General features: G+C 40.7%; 2 long non-coding RNA genes across 9 annotated transcripts in view; one reads left to right on the top strand and one right to left on the bottom strand.

Moving 5' to 3' along the window:
• LOC308194598 overlaps positions 1–22,036 on the bottom strand; it is a 137,499-nt gene that overhangs the window by 58,790 nt on the left and 56,673 nt on the right. The gene's annotated exons all lie outside the window — the stretch shown is intronic.
• LOC308194956 lies at positions 1,905–3,939 on the top strand. Its single transcript, XR_013951098.1, has 2 exons — positions 1,905–3,491; positions 3,611–3,939. It is a non-coding gene; the product is annotated as an uncharacterized lncRNA (long non-coding RNA).

Here is a 22,036-nt window from a genome sequence, read left to right on the forward strand (position 1 = left end):
CCCAAATTCCCATCTCTTCTTTTCCACCCTAACCCTCAATCTAACACAAAATGTACAAAAATTGGAAAACTAAAAAAGAACAGTTGTGGAGCTCCCTTGGCTGTCAATATCCTATCAATCTGCTCCTGACCTGTATCCCTCCCTTTGTCTGTTTCTTGTACTTAGGCCATAAAACTCCTCAGAGAAGAGAATGAATACCTTCCTCCTAATTTTAGGAAACGCTTGGCAAGATTCACAACCAGGATGGTACCACGCTAATTAAGAATCAAAATTAAGACACTTGTTAGAAAAGAGAATAAACTATAGGGCTCAGTACCTTTGCAGCCAACCCAGTAGAGAACCATGTGGTGGACCCTTACAGCGATGCAGGTCCTGGTTTTGTTTTGCAGCGCATCATCTATTCAGGGTGTGTTATCAGTCCATAATTTAAAAGCAGAGTTTGTAGAAATGAGACTGAAAAGCTCACTCCTTTGTGAGGAAGTCTTGCAGACCTTCCTGATACAAGAAAAGCACGCAAGTGGAAGACATTGGTTGAGACAAAAATGGTGGTCCTTAACACACAGTAGTGCTGCAGTAAGACTTAAAGTCATGTAATTCTTTCCATTGTCACATTACCGGCTGTAACAATTTCTATTTTCTCATTTTTCCTAGAATGCTTCATAGGAAACCTGCAACCTACTATGCCTGGGAACAGCAGGCTGAACCCAGTCAAAATAGAGAACCAATAATGCTCCAAATTAACAGCCAAAGGCAAGGGAACCAAAGCTTCTACACAGCAAAAAAGGAGTCACGCTTGTGTCAAATGTATTCAAAATGTTTAGTTTATGTTGATAGGACAAGAGAAGTTCTGCTGATGGGTGAACATTAATATTTCTGATGTTTCCTTTTGCCCCAAAGGCCACATAACAGAACCTCATACAAGTGCTCCAGAAAACAGTAGCAGAAAAGCCTTGCTGTAGGAAGCACTCTGTCACACCAGAAGCCACTGTGGCTCATACAGGAGAGAGCGATACATTTCTTGGTGAAAATACTCCATTGCTCTTGGTATAAAGGAGTAAGTGCAGGGTTACATACGAGTTTAAACTCACAGCCTCCTAACCTTGCAGTCATGACTGTGCTGGGAGATTTCAGACTCTTCCGCTTTTCAATATCCAGTTGGAACTTCATACAAAGAGGCAAATTTTCATGAGGTAATTAAAATCTTGCTGGAAATGAGATTTTTCACTGACTTCATCAATTTAAAAGCAGAGGCATTCAAACATACTGCATGTTTTTGACTCCTGGACAACATACCGTCTTTTCTTCTACAAGCTCTCATCATTACCCATGCAGAAGTCCCCTACAATTTTCATTAAATTAGATTAAGCCCACAATATTTATGCTATGATCAAAGTGCATGCAGATGTTGAGATTGCAGGAGGCGTGGACTGCAAAAAATGGTATGGGGGGAAAGGGAGAAATAGTAACAGCATTACCAAGTAAACCGGGTTGTTTACTACCTGGTAGTAAACCAAACCTAACACAATGAGGTTATATGCTCTCAAGACACTATCATTTCTATCTGATTTAATTTCCTTTGTGATTAACCTCACAAAAGAGAATACCTTAGGTGTCCTAAAAACATTTCTCACCATTTTATGCCTTTGGAAAGAATGACCCAAACAAATATTGCTCTTTTAAGGTCATATTCTTCTGAACAATATCATCGAAAACACATTACTCCTTGACCTCTACAGCCTACAGACCTTTACATGGTACTATCTAGGAGAGTCTCATTATACTTTTCAGTACCTGGGGACAAGAGGACAAGATTTTTCCAGACACACCACTACAATTCATTAACCTTTATTTCTTATTTTAAATGTTTAAGTCCAAAAGATGCCTGTGACACAGCATGGAAGTATTTACCATGCACAGAAGAATTAGGTAAGACTATTTTACCCTTTTTCCTTTTTAGTGCCTAATTGTTTTCAAACTCCTGACAGAGTTAATTAGACAGAAAGAAAATTAAGGAAAAAAAAATTGTACTGGCATTTGGCATTCTGAAGGCCCTGTTCTTAATTTCCTCCATTCTTTCATGTAATAATAGTTTTGGTTAAGCCTCCGGATACATGGTAAATTGGACCGAGTTTGAGCCCTTCCTCTTAATAGCTTTTCTTGTAAAAATGTCCAATTTGAATAAATACAATAGGTCCCTTTAGCACATAAGGTATTTGGAGGGGAAATCACAGAGTAGAAATTGATTAAAACTTTGACAAAAGATTCCTAGCTTTAGAAAAAAGAAAAGGTTCATTCGGCTCTCTGCTCAACTCCCCTGTGATGCACTGTAATGATTCAAACCCACCAAGGTGTGCACAGGGAGTAAAACAGAGCTGGATCCCCTTCCTTTTGGCTCGTTATACTTGAGAGGTAATTAACTCTTGAGCAGCTGTGATTAGATAGGCAACTGATGGCATTACATGCCTTTCTGGAGCAGGGCGTAGCTTTGCAGGACAGGGTAAGAATGAGAAACAGCTTTCCAAGGCTAGCAAAGGGAGCAGGTAGAAAGCAACGTAACGCCTAAGCATGGTCAAATACTTAGAAGCTGGTCTGAAATTTGAGTTTTCAGAGGACAGGAGCTAAATTTTATTGCATTTCCAAATAAGTCTGTAATTGTTTCCAATTGCTGTGCTAATGTAGTCACTTTTAACATACCATGTTTACAAAAAAAGAAAAGACCCACGCATGTCTACAAAGCCTCAAGAACATTCTAATTCCCTCACACCCAGGAGCTCTCTTTGCAGAACTGATCAAGCATGGATTATATTCCCTACTTTTAACCTCTGTTTTCCTCCCCTAATTATTCTTTTCTTGCCCTACCCCATAATTTTATTTATCTATTTCCTCTCCTGCCTGCCCTAGTAACCCCTTACTCATCTCCTTTGCTTTGTTTATAAACATCCATAGCAGCTGTTGATCCATTTAGGATTTCTTTCTTACTTTTTTTTTTCTTTTAAGTACCGCTGCACCTGAAGAAGTTACTGTCTCCCACAGCTTGCTGCTGCTAGAAGCTATCCTCCCACTGATTGGCCTGTTGGACTCTTCTCCGGCTACTTTCAATCAAAATGAGACAGGTTACCAAAGGCATACAATTTAAACTAATTAACCTAGCCTAGATCCTTTTTTGCTTAACCAGGTGTGGGGTCATCCACACGACCAACTCAGCTGGCAGCTGCGAGGGGATGAAAACCTCTGGGAGGAAGGATATGATGAGCAGCCGGTAACCATCGCACTTCCTCTTCCAGCTGCATCCACAGCTCTCTCCCTCTTAAAAAACAGCCCTGATCCCACTCGCAGAGGGTCATGCTTTCCTCTGCAGACTAACCGAACACGCAGTCAATTACTAGCAGGCTGAAATCCGAGAAGAGAAACTCCAGTACAGCTCTTCCTTACGCTGTCCCAAAAGCACTTACTACTCTCTGAGGACCTCCTCTGGCTACAACTTGGCATTTGTAGGCCATCCGTTTTCTTCCCTATGCATGTACCCTCAACACCATTTGCTCGTTCCTCTTCCTGATGCTGGGTCCGCCCCAGGCTTCTACAACCTTGTTCTCATCCTCTTCCTCCCTAGGTGCTCCAGACCTGTTCCAGCTAAACCATGTCGAGTAAATGAGCTCATCTGGTGGTCTTCACACAGCAGTGCTTGGGCACTCCCAGCGACCACCCCCTTCACTAGTTCAATTAGACCAAGAATAATTTGAAATGAGACTTGTGTTGCAGATGCTTGTAAAATGCTGGCTGCTCCAAGGTTCATAATTGTTAGGCATCCCTGAAGCATTACCGTACCTACATTGGCTGAAATAGCCTTTGCAAATAGTCTCCCTGAAGTTTTCTTGTGTACCTTTGCAACACCATATTTTTATCCATGTCTTAGTACATATATTCATTGTGTTCCAAAAATTACCATGCTAAATTTTTATTAAAAGATCCCTTTTTTCTACTTCCAACTAGGTAGAAGTGCAAAAGTGTCATTTTCCCATTTACAGAAACCCCTACTTTTGCCTCGATTTCTAAAAACAAAACAATAAAACAAACAAAAAAAAGCAACACCAGAAACGTCACAAAGTGTGCACTAGAAGTGTCATCATCCAATAAAGCTCCACATGTGCAAAAAAACAGCCTTAAAATAGAGATTCTATACTGACAAAATTATAGCCAGCAAGAGGAAACAAAAGGTAGTTATGTACAACTTATGAATACTGTTACTAGCCACCGAAGGAGAGCCCAGGGTATATTTCAGAAGTTCGAGAATGAAATCTCCTGGCCAATATTATAATAGCATTCCCAAACACGTCCAAATGAGTTTTTATTTCATCTTGAGGAAGCACTGTGACTGTGCCTCTTCAGGTCCCACCACAGGACTTTCAACAACACAAGGTATGTGAAAACCTTTTGTTCTGCAAACCAGGGGAGGAAAGACCTGGAGTGTATCTATGTGACACGGGAGCTGGGAGGAAACCCAAGCAGGGTGAGCTGTGCAGGAAAAGAAAACACTCTTTGGTGTGTTTTGAACTAGCACAGGTGTAGTGGCATCAATTCCTCATGGGATTTATGCATGTGTAGCTCAGAAGGTCTTAAAGAACCAAATTTAATTATCAAATAGTGTAGAGGAAGACGCCATTCAGCAAAACATGTAATTACATAGACCGATATGGTTTACAGATGGTGAAGAACTGCAGCACATTGTCACAGACTTTGCTAAGCCAAAGCCGAAATCCCGCTTGTCCTTCCTAACATGTCAGAAGTGAGGACTAACACCTCTACAGGAAAATAGTCTTAAGGGTTTAAGACCCTACCTTCAGACTGGTCATCTTGCCAGTTGAGAAAAAAAATCAAGTATCCTCAAATCAGCCTTGCTGACAGAAAAAAACAGGTAAGGCATACAGAACAAGCATACTCTGGAGCCAAAGATCATGGTGCTTTAAAGCTAAGTTCTGTAGGTACCAACATAAATGATTTCAGCTAGAGGAGCAAAGGGGAGCCAAATCTTTCTCCAAGTTTGCTCCTCTGTTCAAAGCGGCATCTTCAATAGGTAGGAACTAGTAGGAAATCATTGGTGTAAGTATTTCTCAGGAATAAGCATATGGAGTAAGCATACATTAGCAAGTAGCATAGCATAATAGAAGCGGATCTACAGAGTGAAGCTACTGGTGATGGAGACAAAATATCCCCACTGCTGGTCCTTCAGGGGCTTTTACTTCAAGAGTAGCCATAGCCTGGTCCCATGGGTTGAATACCCACTAGCAGGTTGAACGTACTTTTGATTTACTTGCAACTGAAGGAAATCCAGTTCACATGCTGCTAAGACTGCTCCACAAAGTGCACCAGTGCATGGGAAGTGCAGATGAGCCGCTGATGCATGCCAAAGCTCACTAACACACACCAATGTAACTGTTAAACTCATAAGAGCATCTACCTAAGCCTTCTTCAGGACTCAAAACCTCCTGGCCAAAAGATATTCGGCTTTCTTCCTAACCAGTTAGTGATCACTAAAATTAAGCCGCTTTTAAGCTTTAGAACCCCGTATCTGATAATTTTTATTTACATGTTTTGAGAAATGGTAAAGTGTAGCTGAGGTGAAGACACGTGGCAAGACTGTTCCAGATGGCCAGAGCTGCAGAGAAAAGAAACTGGATAACACTGGTGTGTTTCAGACCTCATGGGGAAGAAATTAAAATGAGTAAGTTAATGATAAATTATGAAAGAAGTATGTGCCATGAATATTAACCACACACACTGTACTTTGTGAAACTGTCTATCTCTGAAGGAAGAGTGTTGTAGCCACAAGAGAGCATCAGTTTATTTAGGGAAGATGGGAACACTGTAGGGAATAGGGATCCTACAGAGCTAAAGAAATTGTCCGGTGTTGTGAAAAACAGAAAATTATTCCTGACTTACTCAGCACACTAAATAACAAAGACACTAAAATTTTATGGCACTCCTAGGGATGGATAGAAGCCCATTTCAATAGCAGATTTAATTCTCCCCAGTTATAAAACAACAAGATTTACACTAACTTAGGGAGGAGAGAAAGCCAGTGAGATACACAAACAGCATCACATCCCAGTACAGCATTAATTAATAAATAATGGAAGTGTCCTGAGACTCCAAAAAAATGTGGGTAGAAGTATTAATGTCAGTGAGAGATATTTTTGGAAAGGACACCTATGTGACTTCAGAATGATGTGTGTTAAGCTTTGGAATGAAACTTCCACATGTCAACAGTAAAAATGAAAAATAAGTTGTCACTTTAAATTTGCCTCGCTAGGCAAGGGCCTTTGTTCAGACCCTGTTAGAGGAGGAAGAAACTTCTTTTGGAAGTTTTTGGGGATGCACAACAGTGAGCACAGGCAGTTCTTTAGGCTGTAGTTCTCTATCCCTTGATAAAGGTTATAGAGCAGCATCAGATAGGAAGACTGTGCTGGCACGAGTCTTGAACTGGGAGTCTGAAAGCACAACACTCTGGACAGCCCTTCTGAAGACTCAAGCGTTTGTGGTCAAACACTTCCTTACACAAACACGCAACTTCCCAGCTTCCCACCATTCTGGCACATGTACACAGTAAGCAGGATGACACAGCCTTGGAGGTCCCCACTGGCCAAGGGAGAGCAAAGAAATCACCCAGAAACATCTGCTGGTGCCTTGGCTCTGGAACAGGGTTGTTAGCTGGCTTCCCTTTTTGTTTGTTTTTACAGTAACACAGAGACCGAACCAATGGTGGTCAGAGGACAAGGTGCCCAGATTAACAGTTGTGAGCAAGTACAACAAGCCAGGCAAGCAAGGACACAACCAATACCACATGTTTTCCATTGGGAGGACGGCTGTGCTGCTGATGGGGTGGAATTGCAAGAGGTAAGAAGTAGCTGAGATGTAAGACAGGGTGCGGACCTGACAGTACTGGCAGACAGATTCCAGCAGTGAGAGAAATGAAGGCCTTGTTAAAATAGCGAGGGTTCATTGAAGCAAGAATAATGTTTAGTATGTATTTTTGGCTTTTATTTTTCATTTTATTTTTAAAAGGACTAACTTGCCTTACTTTGCATTAAATCCTTCTTTGAGGCATCCAGAAGACTCTCCAGTACAATGCCTGAAAACATCACGCATACGAGCCCACTATCAACTTTATTCTGCTACAAAAGTCTTAGTGTGAGCAATATCACTTCTGAGGCAGAAACTGAAGCAGAATCACAGAATATCCTGAGTTGGAAGGGACCCACAAGGATCACTGAGTCCAGCTCCTAGCACCACACAGGGCCACCCCAAAATCAGACCACGTGTCTGAGAGCATTGTCCAAACGCTGCTTGAACTCCGGCAGGCTCGGTGTCGTGACCACATCCCTGGGGAGCCTGTCCCAGTGCCCGACCACCCTCTGGGTGCAGAACCTTTCCCTAACCCCCAGCCTGACCCTCCCCTGTCCCAGCTCCATGCCGTTCCTCGGGTCCTGTCTCTGTCCCCAGAGAGCAGAGCTCAGCGCCTGCCCCTCCGCTCCCCTCATGAAAGAGCTGCAGGCCACCATGAGGTTTCCCCTCAGCCTGATCTGCTCTGAGCAAACGAAGGGACCTCAGCCGCTCCTCACGTGTCTCCTCCTCTAGACCTTTCACCATCTTCATGGCCCTCTTTGACACTTCGTACAGGGCTGCCCTCAAGCCTCTGGCCCCCCAGTCTGTACCTGTTTACAAATACATAGAACGTTATGCAAGTTATAATCACTGGCATAAAGGGATACGAATATAAAATATTAATGTTTACTTAAAGAATGAAAAGACTGATTAAGTGAGGGTATGTATAGCTTATACAAGGTTGTCAGTCATGCAAGAAAAGCCTATATAATGTAGTATAGTGGCAATAAAATCATACGCAGTATTAAAGAGGACTAGTTTCCTACCTTTCTTTAAAAAGAAAATTTTATCTAGTTACATAGAGAAAAAAAGTTATTTGGACATAAGATGTGAATTTTATTCTACTTTGCAAACACTCAATTTTTTTTTTCCTTGTAACTTACATTTGGAAATGGCTAGGCTATTCTGGCATCAATTCATTCAAAAGGTCTGCTTAAGTATGGGAAGATAATCTTTTTGGCTGCTTTTTGTTATTGTTTATGCTAAAAAACTTTTGCAAATATTTTATGGATTTGCAGAGACTATTGCAACTCTTTGAAGAAGGATCTCAATTCTGAAAATGGAATTGCACTAGTACGAAGAAAGCAACATCATAACCACTTGGTAGCACACTGTGTCTCTCTTGAATACTATTTTCCACTCTGTATACAACCAGAAGGATGGTCATAGAATTTGCTGCTGTGATAATTTAATTTAGCTAGCAACAGCACTGATTCAGCAGCACGGACTTCAGCACATGGCTGTAGTGCCTTAGAAACTAGTGGTGCTGCACACGTGCTCAAATGGTCAGCAAGACCTGCAGCCTCCGTCACGGCATCCTGAAGCCAATCTTCAGGTTGCTGTAGAGACATAGGAGCCCTGGAAGAGACCAACCAAGATGCTGCCACGATACACTTTCTAAGCATCTGTTGTGTGGAGCTATTGTTATATCGGGGGGGGGGGGGGGGGGGGGGGGGGGGGGGAAGAGAGACAAAGCGAGGAAAAAGAAACAGATTCTTAGGCTGGCAGGGTTTTAATACCATTCAGTCCTACCAGCCTGAAGCTGTGAAAGTGAAAGCAAGCACAAGTTCAGGCAGCAGAGCCAGGGTGAGCAGCAGGGGAGGTTTGGCTGTGTGGCAGCCTGACTTTGCTGCACCCTGCATCTGCCCAGGGAGCCCGTGTCAGCAGCCTGCGGGGATTCAAGTAGCTCAGAAGGCCATGCATAGCTCTTACTGGATAAGATTTATGGTGAACTGTGCTCTCTACTCCGTTTTCTGGGGACATCAGTGCCTGTTAACTATTTAACTTTTCACCTGTCCACTTGTTGTCACCTTTCAAAGAAGTCCTACTGTTATCTCATGCGTATCAGGTAGCAGCTATAGAGTACGTAAATCCTGGCAAGGGTAAGTTAAGTGAATTGAAACAAATGAGGTGTTGCAGTCTATGACACAGAAAAGCAAGCAAGTGATTAATAGTCCAGTGAAAGATTATCCTCATCTGATATTTCCACACTTGTGAGAAATCCATCCCAGCTGCAATTTGACACAACTGTTGTTGTAGACAACAGCTGAATGAATAGACATTCAGAGTCCTTACCAACTTGAGTACTTTTTTAATTGTTCGCATCTATGTTCCACTAGTCTTTAAAAACTTATACACAGATACCTCAGAGACCTTAAAATATTAAGCTGAAGTGTTTAAAGGACTGAGAAAACAAAATCTAGATGCTACAGAACAGGATGGGAAAACCCTCTAGACCACATGACTACAAAGCAACCTGCCAAATGACAGCAAAGAGAAAGGTGGCTGCTCGAACAGCACAAAGTTCTACTTCAAGGCTTGTCCCTTTCCTGTAGTTTAACACAGAGCCCCTGTTTATGATAGCTGCCCATGGCAACAGAAAATGAGCATCAGTCAGACTGGGGAAGGGAGGAAAATCCCTTTCTTATTCTCTGCGCACTGCCTCCACAAGGGAGTAAAAAAAAAAGTGGATTCATTCCACTAGCTTTCCTACAGTAGTGGGATCTCCTGTTGTTTTTTTTAATTGCACAGTCATGTTCTACAGGATACACAGATACACAGCATCCAGGAAACCAGTGCATCATATCCAAGGAATTTTTCTTAAAAATAAACAAATACATACCATGCAGAATAAGTTGCTGCCTATGAAATCACACAGGCAGCTTCCAACATATTGCACATTATGTCTCATGCTTTCTGAATGAAGCTTTCCCAAATCCTTCTCTGCAAGGGATTGTTACTTCCATGTTTGTGGACAAATTTAGGGCTGTAATTAGCATGGTATTGAGGACCACATCCAAAGGAAGTTCAATCATGACACAATATACAAAACCACACCAGCATATTTTCCTTTCAAAATAAAGGCTAAAAAGTAACATTTTAAAAATGAGTCAGAAGTTTGATAAAACTGGAGGATAGATTAAGCACGCAAGTGGACAGCAAAACCATTTAAATTCTAGAGAGAAATAAAAAACAGATGAAAGATATGAAGTCTCTCGCTTGAAGGCAGCGGTTAATGGCTGATTTGGAGGAATTAGGGATAAACTCCCCGTGACAGACTTCCCAGTGATATAATCTCATTCCCAAACATCAGAACTTCTGTAAAGATGGACACTTTCCAATGTGTAACCGGTGATTTACTAGATTAATTATTAAACCTTTTTCTATTCTCATATCTACAGCAACCAGAAAGTCTTCTGTCCTAACTTATTTTCCTCCACTCATTTCTTATGCTGTTTCAGGTAAACCTCTGCAAACAGATTGGGAATTCATACTAAAACAAGTTTTTCTGTAGTTTTACATTATTTTTTTTTACAGAAAAATAAAAATGCATGAAGAATCACTGTAAAAAATCCATTTACAAAGAGGGTACCATTGTAGTATAGAAGGAGTAACCAAAAAAAAGTGTCTTTAGTATATCCTCATAAGAATTTTGGATTCTTGTAAGATATATGACTACTTCAACGAGATTTTCCATGTTCATCTCCCTTCCCAGAGTTAGAATAATTCTGCTACTTTCTAGTATTAAAAGGGGAGGAAAAAAAAAAAAAAAAAAAAGGAAAGAAAAGAAAAAAAAGAGTTCCACACAAGGAGAGTGCCAAGATCTGGTGAAGTTCATCTAGTACAGGAAGTTTAGAAGGTCAGAGTTTAAAGGGACAAATGGCCCCTCTCCAATAGAAAGCCCCATTTCTAGAGAGGGGAATCAACTGACTGCTCCATCAGTTATGCGGGATGACAGATCAAATCTTCTCTCATTTCCTTCCTCTTTCCATTGCACTTTGTGTACCTTCTGATATATTGCTATTGTACATAATAACAGGTGTCCTACCTTACAGTAAACTTGTTAAGGAAGAGCCCAAGGAAAACATCTGACAAACCTGAAGACAAAACATTTCTGGTACCTTTGGGGAAGAACCTTAGGGGAAAACACTTTCAATCTGTGCCTCCCACCTCTCACTTGAGTGGAAAGACTCAAGGAGAAAAGACTTCAAGACAGGCTTCTCCAGGGAGCAGGAGTACTGCACCTGCAGTGAGTGCAGAGAGAATGCTTTATGTCAGTGCAGTTATTAAGACCTTTGTGAACATTCCTGTAACCACAGTTCTGGTACGATTTTCGTTATTTTTTTCACTATCCCTTTACCCTTTTCCTTTGGATTGAGTGGGCCACGGGTGCAGTAAAACAATTACCTTGGTGTTGACTGGATTTAAAGGTAGGCTATTAACAGATAACAGGGAGAAGACTTGGACTTAATACCAAGAGAAAGTACTGAAGAGGCACGTGTCCTTACGAAGGATGGGAGGGGGGCTCCTTTGACAAGCATTCCATACTAATCATTTCTCTCAGAGTTAAGGAAATGCAAGTTAACCTTTGAACCTAAATAGCAATCACTTATTCCTCCGATTTCTTTGCCTGATCTTTCAAAAACCCAGCCGTATATAAGAGTAGTAGTGATGCACACTGTCATGGCTGGGAGTAACAGGGATAATCCCCAGGGTCACTACCATGCTATTCACAGACTATTTAGTAAATTGGTCTCCTGGAGGAAAAAAAAAATAATAGTAATCGTACAATATCAAAGCATTTTCTTGGAAATTTTGTAACATTTTGTTTTCTGAGGTTTTGCATTAACTACCAACAAAGTCAAATGCAAAGTTAGCAAATAAACATAACCAGTAAATCTGACCATTATTCGTAGGTTCTGTCTTATGACTGGGTCAGTCTTTAGTTGTTATTGTTGCACTACATTCTTTTGCACTACATTCTACTACATCATAAAATGTCTCCTTCTGTTAATGTTCCCGGCTTCCTTTCAGTAATCCAGCTTTGCTTTTTACTGTGGAAAATTAAGTTTTCTTAAGCAAGTCAACACAACCCTCCATTTTCCTCGAGTCTTTAAAACTTTCTCCACTCAAAGTCAGATAGAACTACCAGGTCTCCAGATCTGATTTCAGCAAATTGTGGGTTGGATATTTTCTGAACAGGGACTTTAACAGGTTGAACACAGCTGAAGAAAGGAAGTTCTATAGACTAATATTTCAGCTAATGCCTTCTTCATAAGGCATTCAGCCAAAACATTCATCTGCTGAATTTCCTTCCTAGTTATAGTGAGAATTACCCTTGAGTGTTTGTAGTGATAGATATAGCTTTCAAGAGACCAGCTCTCACTAACAGTCTCATATGTAGACAACAAGAAGTACAAACAATATATAGCCTGCACCATGAACATCTGTACCCAATGTCTCTGCAAGTTTTCATCATTTTGTCTGACTGCTCATCTTTTTGAATCACTTTCAGGAAGCAGCCACCTTCTGCTGCAGAATTCCCTCTCTTCTGTTCCTTGCGAAGCCCTCAGCTGCAGATGGAAATGACAGTATTTAAGTTCTTCAGGGATTTTGACAGTGAGTGTTCACAGTTTTATCAAGCTTGAGGAAAACTTGTTTAGGGTTCTATTTCATCATTTTTGGTGCTTATTTTGGGGAGTAAAAAAAAAAAAAAAAGTGTTCCATCTCAGCTGATATTTATGACAAGTTTTCACTTCAAAAAAAGAAGGCATTCAAAGTTTACCTCACCACACGACTTCAACAAATGACTTCTAAAAAGTGTTTTCTGGTTTAGGTTGAAATGCATGAATTTTGACAGTTAAAGTCCAGTTTGAATCCTGCAGCAAGTTTATACTGAAGCAGTTCTTCAGGAATACTGACAAATATCTAGATTTTTTTCTTTTGTATAATTAAAGTCCATATTAATAAGCTAATTTCCTATTTTAAAATTTACCCCACCTAGATTAGATCACAGATGGTGACTGTTTTAAACAGAACATGCTTTTTTTAAGCAAACATCTAATACTGCGGGTAAGGCAGGATTAGGTCGGAGACACTGTTAATTTAAGTGTCGAGTACTTTTAAGAGTTGAAAGTGTTCACTCGCAACTGTTATGAATTCAGCATATGTTATAAATTATACGCACATAATGTCAAAAAACAGATGAATTCTGTGTAATGTCTTTTCTTGATTAAGATATTAATTGGCCAAAAAAAAGTCAGGATTAGGATAGGTGAGGCTGCTCTCCAGTTAAAAACAAACAAACAAAAAATGAGTTAAAGGAATCAACCAAAGAATTCTCTTGCAAAATCACTAACTGTATTTGGAGGGGTGGCGGGTGTCTGTTGCTTGATGCTTCAAAGTCATCTATAAATTACACTTGCACTGTTTGTTCCCCCCCCCTCCCCCCCAAAAAAAAAAAGTGTTGACATTCTTGATAGTCTACAGTAGCTGAAAATCTCACGTTCAGATGGAAAGTCACAACCTCTCCTTCATGGAAGGGCTGGACAGCAACTGGGTATGTTATCTCAATACATTTTACTATCCTGCTATCTTAACACTTTTTACAATCCCATGTAGACTGTAAAACATTCAAAGCACATAAAAAAAGGGCAATGAACTTATAAGGTCTCCATTCTGCACCCATTTCTTACTGGTAAAAGAAAAAACACACACACACACAACGCTAGTTAAGAATATAAACTGCATCAATTTTGAGTGTTTTTACTTTCCAAGCAAAACAAACACAACAAAACATGCACACAACAACAACAAAAAAATCATGCAAGATTACACCAGGGAACCCTTCAACTGATCCAAGCAGCTTCTCTGCGGCTACAAGGGTTTGGCAAAGTCCATTTGGCAATGACATTTCCTGACAAAAGAAAAACTGGTCAAGAAGAACAGCATGGTGGGGAGTAGTACTCTGATTCAGACTCAGATAAATTGAATTACAAGTCTGGAACACCAAATAACAACGATCTGTAAATAAAGGTCATAAATGTTTCCCATCAAGATGCACACAAAGGAGCTATAAAGCACTGCCATGAACACACTCTATTCAAGCGTACATTGACTGAGCACTAAGTCTTGTCACAGTGCTTTCCAAGGTGTTTAAATATATGAATAATAAGTAAAAACAGATCTTTCAGCCCAAACGAGCAAGTAGGGTAAAGACTCATCTAGTGACCACGCAAAATCCAAGATACCTCCCTCTTCATTCTCCCACCCCCCAAAACATCAAAGGAGCTTGTTTATCTTTTCCAGCTGTTTTCAAGTGTTTGTGAGTTACTTTTCCCTCCCCAGAAGCTGAAGCAGAGATAAACCACAAGGGGCAATCCTTCTTGTGATACTGTTGACTTTATGGAAACCAGGAAATGCTGAAATATTCACATGACGGCTCAGTCTCTTATGATCGCCACACCAAGGAACTCTGCAAAGCACTCAAAACAATTGCTGCCTTCTGTGGTCTGAACCATCCCACTAATGCATACTTCGACAGCCGCTAGCAATGAAGCATCTTCTGGGAGATGAGATTAGGCCTTCATGTCTTGCTAAATGCTTTATATAATTATGGATTAGAACTTGAAAAGAGCCAAGTGCTCTCTTCTACCGAGGAGATCACAATGAAAGTGATCAGGAAGAAAAGAAATGCCATCAGAACAACACTTGGTGCAAAAAGGTTAACAGTCACCTTACTACGGTTACATGAGAGAAAACTGAAACTAACTTCTCTATAGGTCTAAAACAAGCAAAAGCTAAAAGCAGCAAAACCTGAAAAACAAAGCCCAGGCCTTCTGATTCTCATTCCCCTATCCACAACAGTAGGTCTCAGTTATCTTAATCAGATGCCTCAAGGAAAGGTCAAACCATGGACTGCTTTTCATTCTGAGATACACTAGAAAAATTTGAAGCAAGTGTCAACCTGAGCACAAACAGCATAACCAGCTGATGAATTAACTGTTTTTTTGGACCTCAATTTATCTGAACAGACCAAAAATCTCTTTCAATGGGCTTTGAATGAAACCCCAAGAGAGAAATCCTAGTTCTGCTGGCCTGAGTAGGAGCTTTGAGTTCCTTAAGCAACGAAGTCAACAGTAAAGCAACGTAGCAAAAAGTCCAGAGTTTACTGCAGAAAATACTCAGGGCTTCTCACCTCCCAGTTCAGCTTTCGCATTTAAATTCTACTGAGGATAACTGCTGTAGCCTGCCAATTTCAATCTGCAAAAAGGCAAGCGGAGTCAGCCAGACTCCTTCTGTGCAATCTACTGGAGACAGCATCAGAAACCTTCTGTGCCTTGCTTCACATCTTCTGAAGTGGCAGACCACCACATCTGAGTCACAGGCACAGCACAGGAATCCCTCCAGTCACATCGATGGAGGTGCTCAGACTGCTATGGTAAGGACCACAAAAAAAAAAAAAAGAACCAAACCAAACCAAAAAAAAAAAAAACAGAAATAGTAAGGAGAAAAAAAAAAAAGGGTGTGGGAAGTAAACTTCACATAAACAGAAGACACTGCCCTGCTCCCAGAGAAGCCAATGGTAAAACGCCTGCTGACGTCAATGGGAGCACATTCAAACCTCAAGCTAGGTTAAATTGGAGAAGTGTTCAAGCAGTAGTTTGTGTCTTCCCCTTTACCCTCTATAAAAGTGAACAACTCCATCCTCACTAAATCATTCTTGTGTTTGTCAGCTTCCTGCCTCTCCCTGCATGGTGGGATCCAAGCAGCCAAGCTACTTATAGATACACACAGGCATGTGTATGATTTTAATTTTATTCAACTCCAGAGGAGAAGAGCAAGACTTGCCAGGGGTGGTTTCTGACACTATAGGATTCACTCATTTTCTTCATTCCCTTCATTTTTGCAAAGCAGTGGTAACACATTCAAACCATAGGCCTCCTGTGGGTGTGGCAGGAGATACAGTCCATAAATATTTGTGAGAGCTCCTACAAGCACTCCTTCCATTTTTAAGAATTTGAGTCAAAGACACTAAAATACCTACAGATACTGGAAGGGATCTCATCAAACCCTTAGAAGTATTAAAGCAGGTAGATATGTATAACCCCCACTGATTTCAATAATATTTAGGTATGTAACCTCTTCAGGCAGAATTGCTAACCTCCTGCTAGCATAGTATCTGCATCAATACCTATTAACTGCACTGAAAACGTAGTTTGAGGATCTTTGCTCTCACTGACTTTTGCTGAAGCATAGGTGGGCTCTTAAAAGTTTCTATCAGTGGCAGACCAAAAGCATTGATGTGGAATAGATTGATGTTACTGAGATACTGAATGCAGAGGTCAAAGTCAAGAGGCTAGTGCTCACCTTCAAAGTTTGATTTCAGTTCAACAGTCACAGCTTCACAAATTTGTTCCCCAAATGCATCAGTCCCATGTATATTGACCTAGAGATTTCCAGCCCCTCAGCAGGTTTCCACCAATTGTCTTATTTCCTTTGACTTATGAGTCTCTCTAGGAGGCAGGAGTTGAGACAAAGCCTGAACACCTGAGAAAGTCAGAAGGGATATGATAAATATGCTTAAATCCACTCCAGAACATGGCATTTGCTGCTCGTTGAGTGTGTGAAAGTCTCAAGGACTACAGTAACTGGAAAATGAACAAAGGAAGCACACAGGGAACAAGGCAGCTACAAGCACATTGACCAAATATCCCTGTTCTTTCTCACACATACGCACATTTGAGAATAATCCAAGTAAAAGATAGGGTTTACGCATAAAGTGAATTGAGTCTCTCCACCTTTGTTGTTTAGTCATCTTTCTGCTCAGGGTGACACAACTCTGAGAAGTCGCTTACTGAAAATGTTGGTATTTGAGCCTAACATCGCGACCAAGTTGTCTAAAATATATTACTTCCTGAATAAGCTGCACATAGTTCTTTGAACGCATTTTTGCCTCACAGAGAAGTTACAGGGGTGGGCTCTTCTCCCCACCCCCCCAAATATTTCCTTTATTGTGATCTGAACTTCAGAGAAAGATGCAGGAGAGTAGCTGTGCATCAGCCAGGCCCCACGCTGGCTCTCCTCAGGGGTGGGGAGCAGGCACTCCAAAGCTATCCTGCATGGCAAGTGGGGTCTGTCCTAATTACTAGCAGGCTGACTTAGCAGTCACCAAGCTATGTGGGGATCTGAAGATGATTAAGTCTCCCCTGACATCACTCCAAAAGACAGTAACTCAGCCTCCAGCTTTCCCTTCTTCTGTAGGTGAAGAAGGGCCACAGCTAACATCACTGCCTCTATAGTAAGGCCAAAAGCTAGAGGAGAAAGTGATGGGTAACCACACAAGCCTCACGGTATAAACTTCGTTCATGAACATAAAGCATTCCTGAAGTACAATTAACATCCGCTGCTCCCAAAACTGCCAACATCTGGTGATTTATCATTTAGTTTACTCACCACCATTTCAAAGCCTTATCTTCAAGAAAACAGGGCAGATGAGCACAGTGTCTGTTGTCTCAGTTCAGTACTTGGCTCTAGGTGCCTTTGGCCTATTCTCTATTAAAATCAAATGTGTCATTTATCATAGCACTGAATTCAGTCTACACTTGGGGCGAGCTGGCTTCGTTTGCCAGGACTCCCCGTACCGATAATATTGCTGGAAGAGAGCAAGCTGGAAGCCCCAAACATAGCAATCTTCTCAGGCATATTAGTACAGCCTTGTTCACAGGTAAATGAAATGGACCTGTCTGATACGGGCAGACCATCACTTAGATATCTGGTAGGGACACCTGTTCAGCAGAGAAAACAGGCAAAAGCCGAGAATGGAGAAGACTTTAGCACACTGGATAAATTCTGTACAGTCACATCAAAGAATATTTCACAGGCAACCCAAAGGAAGTCAGCAGAAACTCCAGTAACTTAAAGAGTGGGAAACCACAATATAAGCTGTTGGCATTTACGGAAATTGCAAACATAAATCAAATACAGAAAATTGCACTTTTAAAAAGAATTTATTTATTTTTTAAATAAGCCATGCTTCCATAATCTAGACCATATACATGGCATAGGCAGAAAGATATTAATTTTCACCTTCTCATTCAGGGCATACAATTTATGATGTCATATTAAAAGGACATGAAATGAAGATAAGTGTCTAGCGCATGGCGCATTTTCTTTAAAGAAATAAATAACCATAGATAAGTCTCAATAAAAATAGCTAAGCAGAAGGCAGCGAAGAGGGGTTCGTCAAAGGTCCATAACGTTGCCAGTGAACTGCTGGTTCTCAAACTTTACTGAACATTTTCCAGCAATGTACTTAGCATGTGACCTTTCTGTGGCTCCACAGTTTCCCCAACTGTTTTCATAGCTCATAAAATGTTTAGGAAGTGTTTATAAAAACTGCTTGAGGAAACCGTGCCACAAAGAACTTGAGCTTCACGTCTCAGCAGTCCAGCTTTGATTTAGTTCTCTTCGATGGGATTTAATTCTGCAAATGCCCCACTAACATCTGCATGCAGGTCCTCTTGGGACAGCACTGAGACATAGTCCAGTTTTATGTATATTACTTGGCCAAGTTTCTCCAGCATGTGATGGTTGACTTGCCTCCCTCATGAAATCACACATGCGAGCGTTCCCCCCACATACACTAACTGATAGTCATTTTCAGAGATCTGACTGTGTTGGGAAGAGATATTATGTCATAAACACCATCTCAACATCTGCAACGGATCCTTTTGGAGCCTGACACATGAACCACCAAATCCAGAGAGCGCTCTCGCATCAGAAGCCCACAACTGACGGTGCTTGACCTACTGCCTCGTGAGTTTGCCCTGGCTCCTTCATGCATGCTCAAGCAGCCTGTTTGGATACACACATCCAGAGAAGTGTCACAGACGAGCTCTCAGTATACAGCTCTCTGGAGAACTTGGGGAAAGAGCAACAGTGAAACACAATCACACAAGAACAATGAGGTTTAAAACCAATATTTGACTACGCTTAATTGACTGAAACCAACATTCACGGTGTTCTGGAGGAACTCTAGTCTTCAGCCACAGCCTTGTGACTTCCTGAGTCTCAGATATTAATAAGTGATTATTAGTAATTAATGAATATTTTTTGGATAGGGAACCTGTCCACAGGAAGACCCTCCATGGATTTCCTATGCTTTAGCTTTCAAGTAAAACATGACCAAAACATTCTACCAAACAAGAAATTGTTCATAATATACTTTACTTAGAAATTAGGAAGACATCTCTGCTGACAAACCATTAATGCTCCAGTTCGCTAGTTTTAAATATAGTCATCTTTACCCGCTTGTCAGTATGAATAACAAATAGAACATCACCTTGCAGCCTGATGGGCTCATCCACTACCTAAGCAGCCTTCTTACAAGAGTCAGTTAAATAAAAGGCGTTTAAGACTTATTCACGTACCAACATCCATGACCCTGAAGTAGTAACTAGGATAATTTGCAAAAAACCATCAACGCTATGCAAAAAAAGTGCCACCAAATACGGCAAAGATTTTGTTGTATTTTACTGGTAGAGATTCAATATCCTCCTTAAAAGAATAAGGGAAGCACTATTTGTAATAAAAATAAATTATTGCATACACATAAAACTTTTAGCACATACTTTTGACAATAGAGCTTTTCCAGTTCAAGGCTGTTTTATGACACTAAAAAAAAAAATGTCATTCAATTCCAGGAATCACCTATGCGATTTCTGAGTGTCTAGTCAAGCGTGCACATTCTCACCCCTGTTAATTAATTATCCACTCCTAAGCAGTAAATAAGAAGCAGTCGTTACCCTGGAGGAAAAAGCATGACATACATATCAGGTGTTAGACATAAAAAACAGCTTCAACTGGCTATTTGGTTCCCAGGCTTAGCTCGGGAATTAAAATGAAACAGTCAGTGGAAAACAGCTACCCTGTTCTAGCTCTGAGGACTGCAGGGCTCTTTCGGAGTTGCCAGACAACAAAATGGTGTATCTTTCCTTAGACTTCAAGGTCTCACACCACTCCAGTCATTTGAGTTTTGACTACATTTAGACAGCTAAAAAAGGAACAAGGAAAAGTGAATGCCCTTTCTATGTAGTTTTGACTACATTTCAGAATAATGAACAATCTCTGCTTGTGACATTCAGAATAAATTGTGACATGCCCTGTAAAACCTTTTTTTTTTTTTTTCCCTCCAGAAACCTGTTATTGGCTACTTTTCATCAACAAAGACCTCCCTGTAGTGCACACAAAGCTATTTTTTTTTTTGGCACTCTTATTTGCCAAGCATCACCTACTTTATTTCGTTATTTCTTCCCCATTAAAGAAAGAAACCCTACAATAATGCTCTAACTCCTCTCCACCTTAACTAGATGACCCAATCCAAATATTTCTTATTATCTTGATGGCTAAACAGAGACAGAAGCCCTGAAGATCTGAGAAATAGGATCAAATGAGAGAGGTCTGAACTGCAGCAAAGCATGACTTTTATTACTTATATGACTTGTAACTTCTTTCTCCAAGCAATTAGCCACATACTGTGCTACAGGTGGTTATACATTATTACAGTCTATATATTTGAGTACATCCTACAAATAACTTGTTTCACTTCACAGCTCTGGCTTTTGTAATTGAAAGGGTGGCCAGCACACCCTTTAACAGCTGCAACACAAGTTATAGGTTCGGAAAATGAGTTTTTGTGTTCTTTGCAGTTGATAAGGGTAACCACAAAAGCATGACATAGAACGTCTATTTTGCAAGTACAGAGGAAAACAGAAAATAAGCTGAAAGAAGGCTTCAGGATACTATTAAGTCCTTACTTATGGAAACCACAGAGAGAATATAACAGCTGATACATTAGTATGTACAAATATTCATAAGCTGATGGTCTCTATGCTTAACACCCTTGCTAAACAGCAACCCAGTCTCAAGAGCCTTATTTCCTAATGGACAAAACACAGGCAAAAATCACATCTGCCTTCTTCAGTGGGATAGAATGGAAAGTCACACTATTTTCCAGTAATTGAAAGCCTTAGACACAATTCCTTGGGGGGGGGGGGGGGGGGGGTCAACATAGAACCTTTAAGAAGAACAAAACCCAAACCAACCAACCAAACACACAAAGAAAAAAAACACCACCACCACCAAAACACCACCACACTAACTGCTCCATAACTTTAAAACAGGTATGGACAAAAGCATTCAGCAGACTCCTGTCTTTAGAGTAACAGTACAAACCAGCACAAGCAATGATTCCCATTAAAAAGGACCTCATTTGAGGTGGTAACCCACTCTGTCCAGAATCTATTGCAGAGGTGTTTGCTTTGCTGCCCTCCTGTTTCTAGAGGACAGCATTGTCCAGATGTGTACATAACCGCACTCTGGAAGTCTGTACTCACCACATCTTGTGAGTTAGTGCGGTTTTGCTTTTTAAGTCATGTAATTACATCATAGGTGAAAACACTGTAATACTAGCATCCAAGATGATGCTTACCAAAGCAATACAGCCTAATTCCTGATTTCTTAATTCAGAAAACATCTATTGGCAATGCTACCTTCCTCCCCCTATTACCCAACTCCAGTGCTGGCAGTCACCGAAGTAAATTGAACGTCACCAATTCCATATCACCATCACATCACTGTTTGTTCACTTTACTGAGGATTAAAAATCTTTACTAATATAAAATTAAATATCACCTTCTATTTAAACATATGTTTGCTTGCAGTAGTTTAGATATCTGAATTTTATCTTTATGCTTCCTCAAAATACAGATGGCTTCAACAAAATATAAGCCAACCTAAAACTGCTGGAAGGCAGAAGATACACAAAGCATGCAATTTACTATGCTCAAGAGGGATAATTCCCTCTTTGTGGAGTTAAGCTACAGTCCTTCAATCATTGTCAAGCAGGAACGAAAGAGGCCATCAGCAAGAAACATTGCTAGACCTGGACAGCAATTCAGAAGAGCAAATGCTCTAGGAAGGCTCTTTGATAAAAGACGTGACTTTACAGTCTTAGTGAGATCTTCACACTGCTCAGTAAGTTCCTCACTACGCTAGGGCAGATCAGTGATATTTATATAATTATTCTTATTGCATG

The sequence above is a fragment of the Anser brachyrhynchus genome (genome assembly GCF_964034855.1).
Source record: "Anser brachyrhynchus genome assembly, chromosome: 4".
Lineage (NCBI taxonomy): Eukaryota > Metazoa > Chordata > Aves > Anseriformes > Anatidae > Anser > Anser brachyrhynchus.